We start from the raw sequence: 18216 nt of genomic DNA, 5'->3' as shown, positions 1-18216 counted from the left end.
AACTTGTTTCACTGTTTTATCTAACCAGAGTTTTTGGTTTAAAGTGTGTGGGGATAACAAAGCTGGTGCATATCATTTTCCTTTGATGGAATGATGGACTTTATATGAGCTTGCATTGTTCAACAAGGTGTTAGGTAATACAAGACGCACATTTCTGGGAGAAGGTCTTGGATTAGAGCAGTGGTCCCCAACCTTTTTCATCAGACGACAAGCCACGGAGAACTGTGGCGGTGGCCGAGCATCCACTGAAATGCTGCCGACAAGTGGCAACGTCAATAGGCGTTGCTGCCAAAATTCCACCGACAAGCAGCGTCATCCAGAGGCGTCGCCGTCGAAATGCCACCAAAAATCAGCAGCATTTTGGCGGTGACGCCTCTGGATGACGCTGCTTCTCGGCGGCATTTCGGTGGATGCTCGTCCACCGGCCAGTATGCAGGTGCACTTAGACACCCCAGCGGGCGCCATGGCACCCGCGGGCACCGCGTTGGGGACCCCGGATTAGAGAATCTTCTGCTATTTTTCTGCAGTGTAATTTATAAGTTGTTAGCTAATAGCACTCAATACTATGTAGCTGAGAGCAAGTTGCATGCTAGAGGCTGTGTAGTTAACTGACCAGGAGTGACTGCTCATCAGTAAAACAGTGTAAAAGGCATTCCAGGTTGGAGAACTGAGGAAACACAGCTATGCAACAGTCCAGAATGTACTGTGAGGAGTGTCACAATGCCTTTTAACACTTTTCTGATCATAATATGAGTTACAAAGCCTCAGCCTACACCCTAGCCACAATAGGTAGCACTGGACAAGCTTCACCAGTACAGAAAAATTCTTACAGATTTTCCGAATATAGACAAGGCCTGACTGACAGGCTGTCCCTTAGCTTCCTGGTCTTAGCACTGAAGTATCTCAGAGATACATTTTCTTCATGGAAGTAAAAGCACGCCATTCTATTTTTCTCTTCATATGTAGTTGAGAGAACTTCAAAAGTTCGTATATACCTACATAGATGACAGTTAACAATGTAAAAAGCTTGGCCAGACTAAGACATGTTTTCAAGTTAATAGCTCTTTTCTCCTAGGAGATCACTGGTGGTCTTTCCCTGAAGTGTTAGACAAAAGATCATTAACATTTCAGTCCTGGTCTTAGTAAAGGTTATGTTTCTACATTAAGTTCACATGTCTCAATAATTCAATTCTGTATCAAATATGAGTTCTTGACAGTGTCCAGACTGTTTTATCATCTATGCAAAGCTTTAACCTGCAATGAATTTTCATAGTCAAGCTGTTAAATCCTGAACATTTACAATGGAAATGGTGATATCTTCCTAAAGGACACAGAAATGTAATATAAAGGATACTCACCACATCTAAGTACAAAGGAGTGCAAGTTGTGTGCGTGCACCCACACCCACCCACACCCACACACAAATACACATTTTCCAAGATGGCTAGGCATGATATTTAGTCACACAACATGCATACAGATTAACGTGAGTTGTGTGGCTAAATCCACTCATCAGCTCTGAGAACCTCAACAATAAGTTATACCGTCCCAGAAACTTTAAATTCCACCCATCCTGTGGCTGATCACTTACTCAGCAAGGTGATTTTCATCAAGTTACACTGGGTTCCTGTAAAAAAGACAGTATAGAACATCTGGCAATTTTAAAGCTCCAGGACCATATCTGTCAAGTACCAAAAAGAATAATTGACAATCATATAGGAAGCTGCCACAATGGAGCTCTGATAATAGATAATGAATTAAAGAATACAGCCCCCATTTGAATGATGAGAAAATAAAAGATTGAAAATTGCTATAAATAAGTTCTGTTAATAAGAATGATTAATGTAATTGCTGACCATTTTCAGATGCAATTTAAAAAAAAACACATTACAATGTGATAGAATTGACTTTACAGCAATATTCAAAGTCTCTTGTTTTGTTACATGAGCAACTGGGAACTGTATTCCCGAATTCTTACCCTATTCCATCGGACTGGACCTCTGGTGGATTAGTGCTTGTGAAATGGCAACTTCCCATGAGAGACCAGATGTGATTTCTGCTAGTCTTGGATAATGAAAGCACAACTTCTTTACAGCATATTTAGCCTGAGATATGATGACATGGGAGTCTGGTGGTTATTTTTAGAAGGATTGGAAACCATGAGCTGCAAGGACTTCTCTCACACATGTTCTCTGTGATCATAAACATAGCAAGTACTTTAAATTACACAACCACATTCCTATGTAATATACCGGATGATAAACATAACAGGTCTCACAAAACAAAATTACCTTTCACCTAGCCTTGGATCCCCCGACTTTTCTAAACAATAATGTGTACATAGGAAAAAAACACATATTTTTGCATTGTGATATGATGTTGAACTAGCCAAAGTATAGGCTCAAACAGATAATTTTATGTCTCTTTTTGCTGGGACCAACTAACTCAGTGCAGTTACATTACCTCCAACGTAGACAGAAATAGCAGCTAATGTGGTTCACTGGGTCAATGTTACCACATTTTCTCTTCCATGGGAATTTTGCAGACCCATGCATATGTGGGAAGAACTTACAACAGAGCCTCATTTTTACCTTCATACATTAAAGAATGCTGTTGAGTAATGAAAACTAATGAAACAGAGTTTGGACAGCACTATAGCAGAGAACCAAGGAGCCATAGTAACTGCTCACTTAGATTGGTTCCTTCATGACTGGGGTACCGATACCGAAAACCTTTACTCACAGAAGTAGTCACACTGAAATCAGTGATGTGAAAATAATAAACAGTATATTGCTCTACAGTCTGGAGTTAAACTACTTTTCCATCTTTAGAACCACAGCCAGAAGCCTAACCTGATGTGTCAGTTTGCTGAAAACAGATCCTGATGCCAAAAGATAATGCATCTAGCCATTTGGCAGCACTGAGAGTTATTGCTAGGAGTTGGGAGGAGTAAGGACTCCAATGGTAGGTGATAAGACTATACTAATTTAACTTCTGTCCTCCTAGAGAGTAGCTCTAAGTTACACTGCTAACCCTGGGGTCACAGTATCTGGTGGTAGAATGCAGAGAGAGAGAAGAATTATGTTTCCCTTGCTGCCAAAATTGTTAGTATTCTAAAGAAAGGTAAACTTGCAAAATGTGCTTGATCTTTTAGCATTTCCCTGTAATGCTGAAGTCAAAAGTCTACAACACTCTAATATTTAGCCAGTGAGCTTGACATTCATTGGGCCCCCATGACAGATTCCATCAGTGTCTATTTTAATAGATGTTTCTGTTTTGAAGCCACAAAGAAAATCATAGTAACAGCTCACTTCCTAATCCAGTTCATTAATGACTAGGAAACTGATCCTCCAAACCTTTATTCATACTGGTAACCACATTGAGATGAGTGAGCCGGCTCCATGAGTAAGAGCTAACCTTGTGAGTATGGTTTTGCAGGATTGGGCATTGGCACTTCATTACTTAATAAGAGTGGGATCTGTAACTGGAACAACAGCTAAGTGTGTAAAGTGAATCTACACATTCTTTCAAGGAGGTCTGATTATGATGCAATTATCAGTTTTGTTTCAGCAGCAACAGATTAGTAAATCATTGTATACAGACATCCATAGGCTATAAGCAATAATAGCTACAGAGGACCATTTTAGCAAAGCATTCAGAACTCAATAGGGAAACTCGGAATAAAGAAATGAATAATAGTAAAAAAAAGACCAACACTGCTTGAAAAACCAACATACTATGTCATGGACCAAGTTTCTGGTTCTCTGTCAATCACTCCAATAACTGATGCCAATCATTCTCCAGTTCCCTTGTCTGTGATTTTTGACTGACCACAAAAGAAACTTTTGTTTGTAATTATGGACTTTGCAATTCATCTGAGTCACAGGAAGGATTTTCATAGCTTGCCTGTGGAATAAGCATGGTATGCCCCAAGCTGTGTTCACGTATCCTCAAGCAATTCAAGCTAAAGTTTCCCACGATGATATGAAAGGAAATAAAAGATGCAGACAAACACAAGTCATTATTCTAAAAATAATGTGTGGGGCAGGGGGAGGGAAAGGATAGCTAATATTTTTTTCAAATAAGAATCTGAAAACTGCCTTTTTGAGAGGGTGTAATTAGACTATATGTGAATCTGTGTACTTTGATTCCTCTGAAAGATTCCTTATTTTTTCTATTTAGTCTTGTATTTATCATCTTACATTATCCACAAGCACTTTGGTAAGAATAGGTGTCTAATATTAATGTCCTTGTTGATGATTTCTTTGCAATTTCTTTTAAACTAAAACAAAATAATTAAAAAAATTCAGCTGGTCATTTTGGACTCCCCTCCATCCCCTCCTTCCCCCCCCTCCCCCCAGCTTTTTTTTTTTTTTTTTTTGTATTTCTCATTTTCACCTTCCTTAGAGAAATTTATTTGCTTTTGTTTTGTTGTCAGAGCAAGTGTCCCCTGTTGTCTAGGTTGAGCATGTGAGAAGTAAGACTGTAATATATGTTCCTCATGCAAAACCCAGGAGAGGTTTGGAATTAATCCATAAAAATGAGAAATCTGATAACATCAACGAAGAACAAACATCTCAAATTTAGCATTTAGATGAAAGCTTTCCCCCCCAAATTAGCTTTCTATAAATTCAAACATTACTGAAGAGCTGAGTTCCTTTTATTTGTTTATTTTTACCAGCTTTGCAGAAAGAGAGGCTAAAACAACTTTGATTAAAAAATAGCAAAGATATTCTACGGAAACTGGCCCCTTTACTGTAAACAGTGCCTCTTTGCAAACTAAGCAGCTGTACAAAGGAGAGACAATGCAGGGTGTCCCCATCATCATTAACCAACTTCCCTTCCTCTTGAAACAATCACTTCGATAAAGCAATTACAACAGCATCATGGAACAGTAGAACAAGGGGAAAAAAATAACCTTACCAGCTTCTCCTACAGTATATAGCTGAAAAGAAAACAAAACCCCAGCTGCTGTATCACATGCAATTGGTCTCCCAGAATGAATTGACTGAAAGAACTCTGAAAGGCTAAAGTCTTTCGTACCCTGTGTTTAGTTTCTCCTCAGCTCCCTCTCTCCGAATCTCCTCACAAAGCCATTCTCCTATTCCCTAATCCTCACACAGGAAAAAGCACACACCAAATGACTTCAGCAGAAACCATTCTCCTGGGGGGTGGGGGGGAAAAGAGATTCTGCTGGCATTCAACCATTGCAGTATGTTAATCCTCAGAGAGGGTATCCAAATAAACTCGCCTACACAGTGTGGTCATTTGGACATCAGGCACCAAATGCCATACAAAGAGTGCTTCTTGACAAGGCATAAAAAAGTGTGCATCTCCATTCATCAACATCTCAGCTACTAATTTCTGAAATAAATACATCTCTTGATACTTCTAAGAGTTCCCTGTTTACATCTCAGTTAAAGTATATTAAAGAATTAGTCTTTTTAAAAAAAAAAATAGCTACCTGAATTTCCTAAGGCTGCTAATGGCCCTAATTTTTGTTTATTTATTTTTCAAATAAAGACCCTGGAAAAAAGATAACAACAAAGATGAAGTTAAAAAAATCCTAACAAATAATATCAAAAATGTATTAGGAATCACTGAAATCAACGGTGAGTTATTAAAACATCTAAACTTCCTAAAATGTTTTTAATAGCTACAAGCAGAAAAAACTATTATGTAAAGTTTACTTTGACACCGACATCTAACTACATGTAAAATGACCTATATTTGGTTTTCCCAGATAATGCACCTTGAAGTTATGCCATGTAAATCAAATCTCATCCTCAGCATATTCTTCATAGTTCAAGAAGTCTTTAGAACTTTGTTCAAAAACATTGTTGTTTTTATTGGAAACATAAGCTTTACCTGCCCATCTCTCTCTGAAGCTCAGAAATAAACAGCTGCCTCAAAACAAATCAAAAGATGTGGAAAAGCAGATGGTACAATTCGACAGCTTAAATGTCGGTTTGTTAGCCTTCTAGTAATAATTGATAAGGATACTTCCCCCCTGCTTGTTCCTTTTCTCAGCAGCATGCCATTTGTGCCTTTCAGACAAAATAAATAGACTTCAAACCACCAGCTTCGCACACACTAACACTTACCAATGCTATTTCAACCTGACACAGGCTTACTTTGTTCTTCTGTGACCCTGTACAGAAACCTGAGGTGACGGTTTGATGGATGAGGTTCTCTGTTCACAATATAGGTTGTGACTTCATTAGCTATGACTCCCCCCTCACCCATCCCATCCTCCATTATGGCTTATCTAGGGAAAAACAAAAACAAAAAGCTACTACACACAAAACAATTTTAACAATGAAAATGAAACAAAACCTGTGTAGCAAAGGCTGAGACTTCCTTTTGCTACCTCACCAAAGTTGTGAGGGTTTGTTTGTTTTGCTTTGGTTTTTGTTTTCTCTACATTTTTCTGGGTTTGTTGTGGAAAAAGCTGTGGGAGTAAGAGGTGACTAGGGAGACATTACAAGGAGGAGGGCTAGTGTCAGTAGCACACTACATAGCTTATTTTGGCCCAAAAAACCAGCATCATCAGCCAGGAAGGAAAGAAGGAATTTTTTTGTTTCGTGTACCATCAAGGGCACTTGAACGATGACCTCTGTCAATTTCTCCTAGCTACTAATTTAATGGCTTTACCAGGAACCTTGGACAGTTGTGTATTTCACTAAGGCCCCCATCCTGTAATATGATTTGTGAAGCGAACTCTTGCACCATACGAAGTTCCAGTATGGGATTGCTTATTATCATTAAAATGTAACTGTAAAATATCAGAGGAACAATATTTACTAAAATTTAATTTAGTGGCACCATACTATTTCAAGCACAGATTCCACACTAAAATGAACTTTTAACATTATAGTTAACTAAGTTATTTTATTTACAGCTTTCATAGATTTTTTTTACCTCATTGAACATCCGTTTCTACTTTTCAAGATCTCATGCAGCATCATTGCCTCACAGAATCATCTACTGGTAAAATGGATATGGAATTGCAGTTTCATATTAGAACCATAATAGATTCATAGATTCATAGATTCTAGGACTGGAAGGGACCTCGAGAGGTCATCGAGTCCAGTCCCCTGCCCGCATGGCAGGACCAAATACTGTTTCTTGAATTAACAAGGAAAAAAAGGCAACGTCATTTTGGTCATAATTCTGCATTTTTAATAGTAATCCTAAATGTATTTCAAATCCCTAAGCAGAACGGAGTATGTAATTGCACTGGAAATGATTCTAGCAAAACTAAACATGAAAGGACACTAAGCTCTTTGAGGATCTCTGATGTGACTGATTAGATTAGCCTAGCACAGCGACACTTCTGTTGTGGATCTGCTCTTGGGGAAAAAATTCCAATAATTCTAGAACACACTGTGGAGACAGAGGCAAAAGAGGCAGTTAACATTAGAAACAATAAAAACAAAGAAAAATGTACACTCAACCTCTAATATTTACATTCAGTATTATTATTTATGACCTAGTGAGTGAATGAACAAAGACAATGCTTTGTCCTCACAACCATTAATTATATCTCTCCAAGATGAGTAGTTGATAGTGTTAGTCACAACTAAGCCTTTGTTGATTGAAAAATCCCATACACTAATGAACAGCTTCCTACACTTGTCAAAATTGTTCTTTGGGACTATTATATAAAATCAGTTAACAATGTCGTCGGTTCTGATCCTGCAAGGAGCTCTATGGGGTGGATGCCTGCATCCATGTGGAGGCCTGTTGAAGTCACTGGCATTCTGCACAAAGCCAGTTGCAAGGTCAGAGCCTTACACAAATAAGGAAAGAAGCAAATTGTAACAAATCCGTACACACCAAGGACTTCATAGATGTTACTACATTTCACAATAAAAGAGACTGAAAACTTTTCAGCAATAAAGAGGATAGACTTTAGATCCTCTCAAAGCACAAGTCTCTACTACATGAGAGAGATTATCCTTTCTGTTAACTATTAGCAGTGTAGCATCCATGACCTACGTGTGGAGCAGTTCTGATTCCATCCAATAAAGGGCAGTGGTAAACATACTCTCTAGCCTGTGGTACCTTTGGATTTTCTCAGAATGGTTTCAGTCTATGCCAACCCAAGGAATCAATTATGAAACACTTAGAGGAGAGGAAAGTGATCAGGAACAGTCAACATGGATTCACCAAGGGGAAGTCGTGCCTGACTAACATAATTGCCTTCTATGAGGAGATAACTGGCTCTGTGGATGAGGGGAAAGCAGTGGATGTGTTATTCCTTGACTTTAGCAAAGCTTTTGATACGGTCTCCCACAGTATTCTTGCCGCCAAGTTAAAGAAGTATGGGCTGGATGAATGGACTGTAAGGTGGATAGAAAGATGGCTAGATCATCGGGCTCAACAGGTAGTGATCAATGGCTCCATGTTTAGTTGGCAGCCGGTTTCAAGCGGAGTGCCCAAGGGTTGGTCCTGGGGCCGGTTTTGTTTAATATCTTTATTAATGATCTGGAGGATGGTGTGGACTGCACTCTCAGCAAGTTTGCAGATGACACTAAACTAGAAGGCATGGTAGATACACTAGAGGTTAGGGATAGGATACAGAGGGACCTAGACAAATTAGAGGACTGGGCTAAAAAAAACCTGATGAGGTTCAACAAGGACAAGTGCAGAGTTCTGAACTTAGGACGGAAGAATCCTATGCACTGCTACAGACTAGGGACCGAATGGCTAGGTAGCAGTTCTGCAGAAAAGGACCTAGGGGTTACAGTGGATGAGAAGCTGAATATGAGTCAACAGTGTGCTCTTGTTGCCAAGAAGGCTAACGGCATTTTGGGCTGTATAAGTAGGGGCATTGCCAGCAGATCGAGGAACGTGATCGTTCCTCTTTATTCGACAGTGGTGAGGCCTCATCTGGAATACTGTGTCCAGTTTTGGGCACCACACTACAAGAAGGATGTGGAAAAATTGGAAAGAGTCCAGCGGAGGGCAACAATAATGATTAGGGGTCTGGAGCACATGACTTATGAGAAGAGGCTGAGGGAACTGGGATTGTTTAGTCTCCAGAAGAGAAGAATGAGGAGGGATTTGATAGCAGCCTTCAACTACCTGAAGGGGGGTTCCAAAGAGGATGGAGCTCGGCTGTTCTCAGTGGGGGCAGATGACAGAACAAGGAGCAATGGTCTCAAGTTGCAGTGGGGGAGGTCCAGATTGGATATTAGGAAACACTATTTCCCTAGGAGGGTGGTGAAGCACTGGAATGCGTTACCTAGGGAAGTGGTGGAGTCTCCTTCCTTGGAGGTTTTTAAGGCCCGGCTTGACAAAGCCCTGGCTGGGATGATTTAGTTGGGGATTGGTCCTGCTTTGAGCAGGGGGTTGGACTAGATGACCTCCTGAGGTCCCTTCCAACCCTGATATTCTATGATTCTATGATTCAAGCTATGATGCTTTCTTTATTTGCCAATGACTAAATGCCACTTCATCCCCTTTTTAAAAAATCCTCAATAAATTTTACAATTAGGTTTCCCTCTGAAACAATAACTAAAGTAACTCAGACTATCTGAAAGTATGAAGCCCAAAAAATCAGGGAATTGTAACTAGCTCCCTGAAAGTATTACACAATCTCCGCAAACTGTGCAGATCTTGGGGCAGAAGACAAGCTGACAATGGAGTCAAGCAAAATTGGCTTTCTATTCTCTAATCTCCCGTTGATTTTTTTCTTGACAGTTTTGGAATCATTTATTTACTGAGACAGTGTCATTTTTTATATTTTTCCATTGCCAATTCATTTTGGCACATTAAAAACACTCGGAAGCCACATGGAACAGCCAAATTTCAGATCTAAAGATAAGAGATCAACTTGATTTCGATTCAACACTGTCAAAAAAGCAATGGTTTATAACTGCAGGAAAACTAACTTTTTGCTTTAGGTAAAGTACAGATGGAGTATAAACCCATGGAAGGTCCATATTTTGGAAATGTTAGAGATTTTCAAACAACTTTTCATTCAGGACAGCTCCTTATTTTTCTCAATAAGCCCTGAAAATGTACCATTTGCAAATAAAGTTGTGGATGATGCAGACCCAATCAGTGCTTAATATGCATAAATGTTCTGGTGATGTTTTCAGTTACATATCACAGATATGCCCTCTGAGAAAGAAGTGAGAAGGGAGAGTAGAGGAGTAGAATTAGAGAGAAGAGAGAGAGCTGCTGAGAATCAGACGGAAATAGGGAACAGAAATAGGAAGAGTAAAAGGAGAGGGAGAGATGGTATAGAGCAAGAAAAGAAAGAACTGAGATGAAGAGAAAATGAGAGTAAGAAACACACAAGATTGTGATATTACTTAGCATTAGTAAGAGAAAAAAAGACTCACTCCAGCAAGAACTCTGTAATAGTCAATGATTTCAACTTTGCAAGGGTCTGTCCAATTATTTTCTTTGGTTTTAGTCCATATGGGTTCATCCCATCCCCAACTCCCAAATTTTGCTTTCAGTTTTTGACTTGGGTGAACTCATATTCTCAAAGTAAAAGTCAGCCAAAATGATTGAAGTTCAGCTGGTTTTGCATCAGGAGTTTGAGACACTAAGAATATCTGTAGAATCTAATATCAAAGCATAAATCAGCCCAGGTTTGCGTGAATGGCGCTTGAACTTTAGTGAATGCAGCCTCAGTTTAAAGCTTGTTAAAAAAAAAGAAAACAGAATAGCAATAAGGCAACTTTCCTGCCATTGGTTAACATAGTGTTAGTTGCAATGGCAAGATCCCTAACCTTGCTCCAGCCTCTTTACATGTGACATGAAGTAGCTCCAAAAGCCCCACATTTGGCTGGGAGAAGATTCCCCCAGCACTGGCCATAAGAATGTCGTCCAAGGACTGCCTCACAAATTGTAGCATAGAGTATGTGCTGGGGTGATGTTACAGGTGGAAGAGGCGCATCAGGGATAGGGCCTCAGCACATAGTGCTGTGAAGATTCTGGTCAGAGCTGCTGCCCATAGGCAGCCAGCGACAGGCTGCTGTAACCTAGACAGGCTCCCAGGACTGTCTCAATTATTCTGGTGATCGCAGACCAGGCCAGGATTAGGAGAGTGCAAAAGTGGCTTTAAACCACTTTAGTCCCTCCCACCCTCACCCTGGACTACAGATTCTGTACTATGGTTAGGCTACATCTATGCTTGTGCGCTTCCCTGGTTACGTATCCATGTATTGCTAGCAGATGTTCCCCATATGCATACCAAGTGTCCACATATGCCAAGGTGGGCACAGGTATATGCTGTGCACAGGAATATACCAGTGTGCTGCATACACACTAACCCTTTTCAGGATGGCATAGTAGCACCAACCCTGAAATGGCAGTATCCCAGAGTTCTATTCAACACAGGAGACTCTGGGAAGTGCTGGCACTGTATGCCGCCTTCACACATTTGGCAACAGCAGCTCCTGGCCATTTCTCCGAGCTGTGTTGGAGACATGGAGCAAGTGTATGATGATGTGGTTCTGCTCCTGTCCAAAGCACAAATGCTTGTGTGGTTCAGCATTGGATACTGGGCAGAATCGGTCCATAAAAATTTGAGATGGTGAAGATGACTGACCCAGAAGGGGAATGAAAATCTCCAGTAGTCCCAAGGAAAGTGCTAAGTCCCAGGATTGCAACAGAATGCCTATGGGTGGACCACCATTTCTGATCCCAGAAAACCGGCATGGTGTGATGAGACCAGATAGTCTTGGAAACCTGGGATGATGACCAGTGGCTGCAGAACTTCTGAATGAGGAAGCAGACCTTCACAGAGTTGTCTGAGCAACTTGCAACAACCCTTCAGTGCCAGACCACTTTGATTTCAGAAATCCATATCAATACATAAGTGGGTGGCTATCACCCTTTGGAAGCTGTTAAGCCTTGGCATCTACTGATCAGTTGCAAACCAGTTCAGCTCTCAGGGAACAGGCATACATTGAACAAAGAGCTAAAGGGCTTTATAACAAGAAAAAAATGAGCCTTAAAAAGGTTAAATTCACTGAGAAAAGTGGGTAAACCATGTCTGTGGACATGTCAGGAGAAGGGAAGGGCCAGGAGACATAGAGGGGTGGGGGAATGCTGCAGAATATTGTGCAGGGGTACAAACATGGACATCTTCTGTGTGGGTCAAGGGACGAACACAGGTTGGACAACAGGGAGTGGATCAGGCTCCTTGTTCCCTCACTGAATGCTGGGGGGGGGTGGTTTCTCTGTGAGGAGTTTCAGTGGAGAATGATGTGTCAGGCATCCAACATGCTCCTTCCCATTGGGGAGCAGTGGGATTCACCACTTCAGCAGAAGGCTGTGTGACAGCTAGAGAAGGAGGAGGTGAAGCCCATTCCCATACAGGAGCGGCAGCCACCACGGGAGGCAGACCCCAAAAGTGTTCTGCCACCAGTTGGATGAGGACCGGCATGATCCCCTTCTCTCTGTGCATGCTCCCATTGCCGGTGCTGCATCTCCATTTGTTGGAATGCCTCATCGTACCTAAGAGCCCATTCCTCCCTTTCCCCAAGAAAGTCAAAGTGCTCTTGACTGCTATCTATGCCAAGAAGCAGGTCTTCCTCTGCTACCTCTGTGGTGCTGCTACTGACCAACCACTGGAATGGTTTCCCTGTTGGCATTGAAATATCCTACCAAGTTAAATAGAAGGGTAGCATTCTATTTCATTTTTCCTTGAGAGGTACCTAAATCCCCCCACATAACATAACTGTGCTGCAGAAGGCCACAATATTGATACTTTTTAGGATCCCGGAAATGCAAGTGTTATAGCCTCTTTTCTTCAGACTACTTATGCAGCCCATGAGGAAGAAGCAGAGGGTAAATATGGTAAGATACCTGTGTTACTTTTATTAAAATGTTGTAATGTTTGCAGTTCATCAAGGGACTGGTTGGGGTGTGGTTTGGTTCCTTCAGGGGTAACACCTTTCTTTTCTTTAAAGGCTGGCCATCACTTGGAGAATATAGCAGTTTTGAAGGTATTGGAATGGAAAAAAGAAATGTGCTTCCTAGTACCATAGTGGACTAATGGTGACCGCTAAGGGTGACCGCTCCACCTATTGCTAAGTGGAAGGGTTTGGTGAAATACGAAGGTGAACCAAGCACATTTGCCCTGTCATTAAGCCTGAAGAACCATCTTGAATTTCTGCAACACCAAAAACATACTGAATTATATTTACAGGCCTGAGTGGCAATTCAAGTGGAAATTGACTATTCCAAGGTAGAAGACGGCGTTCCCCTGGAAGAGGACAGAAAACATCCACTCAACCCCTAGCCCCTCCACATCACCAGATGATCCGGCCCATGTCCAGCAAGCAGCATTGAAAGGGACATGGAACACCGAGAGTGACTCCAGAAGTGTATTTTCTTCCCTGAAGTTTTGGATTAACCGCACATGGCAATTGCCTCTCCCCAATAAGGGAAACAGCATTGTGTTTATGCAACTGCCTAAGTGGATGCTTCACCCACCCCCCTGCTTCTCCCAGCTTTCAGGACAGATGCCAGAGACTGAGAATGGTTCAAAACATTTGAAATAGTCAGAAAGAGAATGGACTGCTTTGATTTTCCTCAGCAAACAAACTGTTCTCTTTCCCTTCCCTGACCTAGGCGAGCCTGCACTTAAGCCACCAACCACCCCCATTCCCTTTCCACATGGCTCCCACTCATAAGATGAAGGAAAGACTTGGGGGGGGGGAGAGGGATGGTGTTGGGTTTTTGCACAACCATAATTGTCATGACAATCTGTTCTTTCCCCACCGGGGTGCTTTTAAAATCCGCCCCCGCCCTCCCTTCTCCCGGCCCCTTTTCACACAGCCCAGGGACTATCGTCATCAGTGATGGTCAAGAAATGCATAGAGACAGAGGCACAGTGACTGCTCATTAATAAATCTGTTATAGCTTCCACTATATGCTTTATAGTGGTTCATGGGATTTACAAATGTGTGTTGCTCCAGGACTATGTCAGGGCAGAGCAGGGATTGGATCCTGTGGGGAGAGGGTAGCAGGCATGTAGCACCAGAGCAAGAGGGGATATTGTCAGGGAAGGTGGGTTTCCAGCAGTTTAGCCAAATTGATTTTAAACCTGATTTTACTTAAAGTGAAACATTTCTGTGTAAACCAGCCCTAACTTTATTCTAAGACATAAGGGAGTCATTGAGACTTTATTCTCTAATATGTTCTGAGGACAGAGCAGTCAGTGACTACAAAGATAGGCTGCAACTCAAACAGGCATTAGAACACAAATATTCTTTACCACAGCAGCCTCTATTGATGTTGGCAAAGATTTAAAAAAGCAGCTTTCTTCTAACAATGAGTGAATCCCAGTAATGTTAAAAGTGTTATCACCCCTTACTTGCTCTTCAGAGTAGGTTTTGGAAATTGCTCTATATGTGCCTATAGAAGCTGGAGTCTATACTATGGTGTAAATGTTACCTTTTGTGAAGTTGCCATAGAGTGTATTAACAGAATAAGAGTTTTGTTTTGTTTTTTACCAGAATAAAAACTGGTTGGTAGACACCATAGTCTGTTGCTAAAGACATCTTTAATTTGCAAAGGCCTTGATTCCTTATATCCTTAAAGAGGAAAGGCTCCCTCCTATGGTTAATTTGCATAAAGCTGACAGCACTTCTGTTGTAATTCTGCAGTCAACTCGGTGTAGAGAAGCTCCATTTCAAACATACCATGTATTGTATGTCTATCAAATGTATCATTACCTTTTTAAAAAAATAACTGACAATGCAAGCCATCCAGAAGCTGTAGTTGAGTTCTTGATTTTACTGAGATCAAAGGTGAGATTAAGCTTTCATTTGACTACAAAATAAAATTGTCAGTCATAAATGTTCACCTTCCAGCATCATTTATAAACATATTTGAGTTACACTTTCTAATATTTTAATAGCTACAAATGGTTCCTTCCAGGGTAAATATTTTGCCATTGAATCAGGCTATAGAAATTGCAAAACAGAATTAGAGTTCTATTGGCAGAAATGATGAATTTAGTAAGTGTGGTAGGCAAATAGTGTATTGTTAGTATTTGTGCAGGCATGTGAAGTTGACCAAATGAACTTCAGTGCCAGAAACAGATGGATGCTATGATTTGATTTTTACTTATGGTGTGTTTTATTAGGGCTGTAAAACAAAGTCCTAGGATTTAAAACTACAAAACTTGAATTTATGCAGTGAAAGTGTGCAGTGATTATACTTTCATTTATCTAACATAAATAACAGTGCCCTAACCTCAACACAATCCCATTCCCACTAGCCCAAAGTAGCACGAGCTTGCCAAGAAGGGGAAATAAAAAATCTGTTAGAAATAATATTCAGTTGTTCACTTTTGAATTGTAACAGCTTGTGGTTTATAAACTTCCTTTATTACAATTACAGCAAGTAAACTCTTTCACCAACTCTCCTTGGGCATCTCAGTTTACCTTAGCTGACCAGACTAAAAACGAAGTTGTCAGAAGTCCTTGGCTGAAGTTGTTTTTATGGCAATGATATTTGTTATAATAAATCTTGGAAAATCATGGGGAGTCTGCTTGGAAAAAATATTTCCTCTAAATTCATTATGAACTGGTTTCTTCACTTAGAAGACTCAGTTGCTATAAACATTGATCTTAACCTTATTTTCCATTTTAACAGGATTTAATCTGTGTTTTCATTTGTTTGAGTTCAGTATGAATACCTGGAAGTATTACAGAACATGTAACTGAGTATAACAAACAACCTCTTGAGTACTGTAATTTCATTGCAGTACACTCAACACCTGCACTAACACATTTTTCATTAATGGACTACCCTAAATGTTTATATAACTACCAAGAGAGTTTATTAATGCTCACAAAAATTCTGCTAGACAGCTCGCCCTTTTCAGTAATTAAGGCACAATAAAATTTTGGAACTTTGTGTACAGTTCTCTGATGCGAGCAACTCAAATGGCTGGCTGCAGATGGCAATTCTGATCATGTGCTAAGTAATCCAAAGTTTTTCCAAACAGCAGATTTACATGGAAAAGTTTTAATAAATGGTCAGCTTTAGCGCCACAAGCTGTGAATTCCACCCAAACATTGAACAAATCTGTAACAAAACCCATGTCTGGGCTGTGAACTGAGATTGCATATTTTAATGGTAGTGTCAACGACCTCTCTTTTTTTCAGACACACAAAGGACCTGATCCAACTCCCACTGAGGTCAATAGGATTATTTTCATTAACTTTATTGAGAATTAAACTGAGCCATAAGAATCCGCATGCCAGTCATCATTTAGACTTAATCCAATTTCCACCGAAGTCAATAGGAGATGGATCAGGCTCTTGGTAAGAAGGACATGACAAGGTGTCGATGTGACACAGGACTGGTTGGGGAAGATCCTGGACGCGCACACATGATCAGCCAGCCTTTGATCACTTTCAGCATCTCAGTTGATCGATGGCTCTTTCAGGTGGCCTGTCAGATGGAGTTAGTGGAAAATGGTGGAGAAGTGCTGTTTTCTACAAGACCAACAAGGACATTACTAGTTTTCAGGCAAACATGGTCAATCCCAATTATAATAATACATTGTGAGGAAGGCAGAAAAAAAATCTTTTGGCTAGAGCTACATCAGTCCTCTCAAAGGAAAAGGGAAGACAAAAAGCCTCCATGATTTGATAGCTCTGGTAGCCAACTTATACTTGGATATGAATTCTCATAACAAGAACCTAACCTTAAGGAACAGAAATGATAAATTGCAGAAACTTTAACGGATTCTTCAAAAATATGGTTGCCAGCTGCAGCAGCCAGAACAGCTGATATTTCATATGTAGCATGTAAAAAAAAAAAATCCACGTCCTGGCACCATTTCCTGCCATTCCTCTAGTGTTAACCCCATAAAAAAACCACTCATTTTTCAAGGCTGAATGTAAACTATAGCTTTAGTTTAAATACATAAGACATCATTAACAAATAAATACATAATTGTAACCAGCCATATGTACTAGTCCCCCATATGGTCATGTACTCATATTGGCCCAGAGCCTCAAAGGTATTTATCTGCTGGAGGATCTGGGCAATTGTCTTCTTCCCCATTATAGCTCTTTCCCACCTCTGCCCTGTGTTGTTACCTCCTGTTTCTCATCCTAACTTAGGGCCAGATTGACCCTGATCATTACAAGAGAGTGTGCAGGTTGAAGAGGTGCAGAGAACTTTCTGTCTACGTTTCATGCAAGGGCCATGCAGAATAACTTTCCTTATACTCAGAGAAGTGCCCCCTTGGAAGTGTGGGTCCTCACAGCTCTATTCTTCCCTCCCACCCACCTCCAGGCCTACACAGCTGTCCAACAGTATACTACACCAGCTTCCAAGGCACAATCCCTCCCCAACCTTTTTCTGGGGTTTTTACTGTCCCTTACTCGTGGAGGTGCCGCATAGACAAGATTCTAAGTTCTTTGGGACAGGAAATCAACCATACACATCACTGGAGAGATAAAAATAATATTTAAAGTACTGTACAATGGAAATGTACATTATCAATTCCCATGCTGCAATAGTTAATTTTACATTTGCTTTCCCCAAGCATTTCCAGAGTGAGTAATTGCTCATCCAATCAGGCAAGAGAAACAATACCGTGTAAATTCTGTTGTCACAACTAAGCAACACACCCTGAATTTTGAATGGCATGCACAGAGAAAGTTGAATTTATGAAATTTTTCACTGAGCAATTTCAAACAATAAAATCCAGAAAATGATGATCTATGTATGGACAGAAGTTCTGCTAACAGAAAGAGAAATAATTTATTAAATTGATTCATTATGAATTATAATTCTAGGAGCCAAGTTACAAATCTGGGATGGTTAACTCATTTATGACAAACTAAGAATCAACATAAGTATTTAATCTTTTATTGAAATACGGAAGAAATAAGATACTTTTGGTTTTTAAGTTATACATATCTTCATCACTAATGCTCTGCAATGCCTGATCAGGTCAGACCTAAAGGCATTATACTACAACCCTTACTCATATGAAAAGTCTCACTGAAGTCAATGAGAATACCCACATGATTAAGGCCTAGCCTACACTAGGAAATTAAGATGGTATAACTATGTCGCTCAGGGGTGAGAAAAATCCACACCAGAGTGATGCAGTTAAACCAACCTAACCCCTGGTGTAGACAGCGCTATTTCAATGGGAGATTTCTCCCACTGACCTAGCTACTACCTCTCAGGGAAGTGGATTACCTTCACCAA

At 40.5% G+C, this 18216-nt stretch overlaps 1 protein-coding gene across 6 annotated transcripts in view; it reads right to left on the bottom strand.

The window, feature by feature from the left end:
• Positions 1 to 18216, bottom strand: part of MID1 (midline 1) — a 318999-nt gene that overhangs the window by 219263 nt on the left and 81520 nt on the right. For 2 of the 6 annotated variants that reach the window (XM_024104287.3, XM_065580674.1), the window contains exon 1: positions 5044 to 5179. The exons of 2 other annotated variants lie outside the window; for them this stretch is intronic. The gene's annotated coding sequence lies outside the window, so the exon portion shown is untranslated. Of the gene's footprint in view, positions 1 to 4923; positions 5180 to 18216 lie in introns of those variants that run through there. 2 more of the 6 variants (XM_024104288.3, XM_065580675.1) reach the window with 1 other exon arrangement.

The sequence above is a fragment of the Chrysemys picta genome, chromosome 1 (assembly GCF_011386835.1).
Source record: "Chrysemys picta bellii isolate R12L10 chromosome 1, ASM1138683v2, whole genome shotgun sequence".
Classification (NCBI taxonomy): domain Eukaryota; kingdom Metazoa; phylum Chordata; order Testudines; family Emydidae; genus Chrysemys; species Chrysemys picta.
The sequence above is the reverse complement of the archived record's forward strand: the minus strand, read 5'-3'. Positions and strand labels throughout refer to the sequence as shown.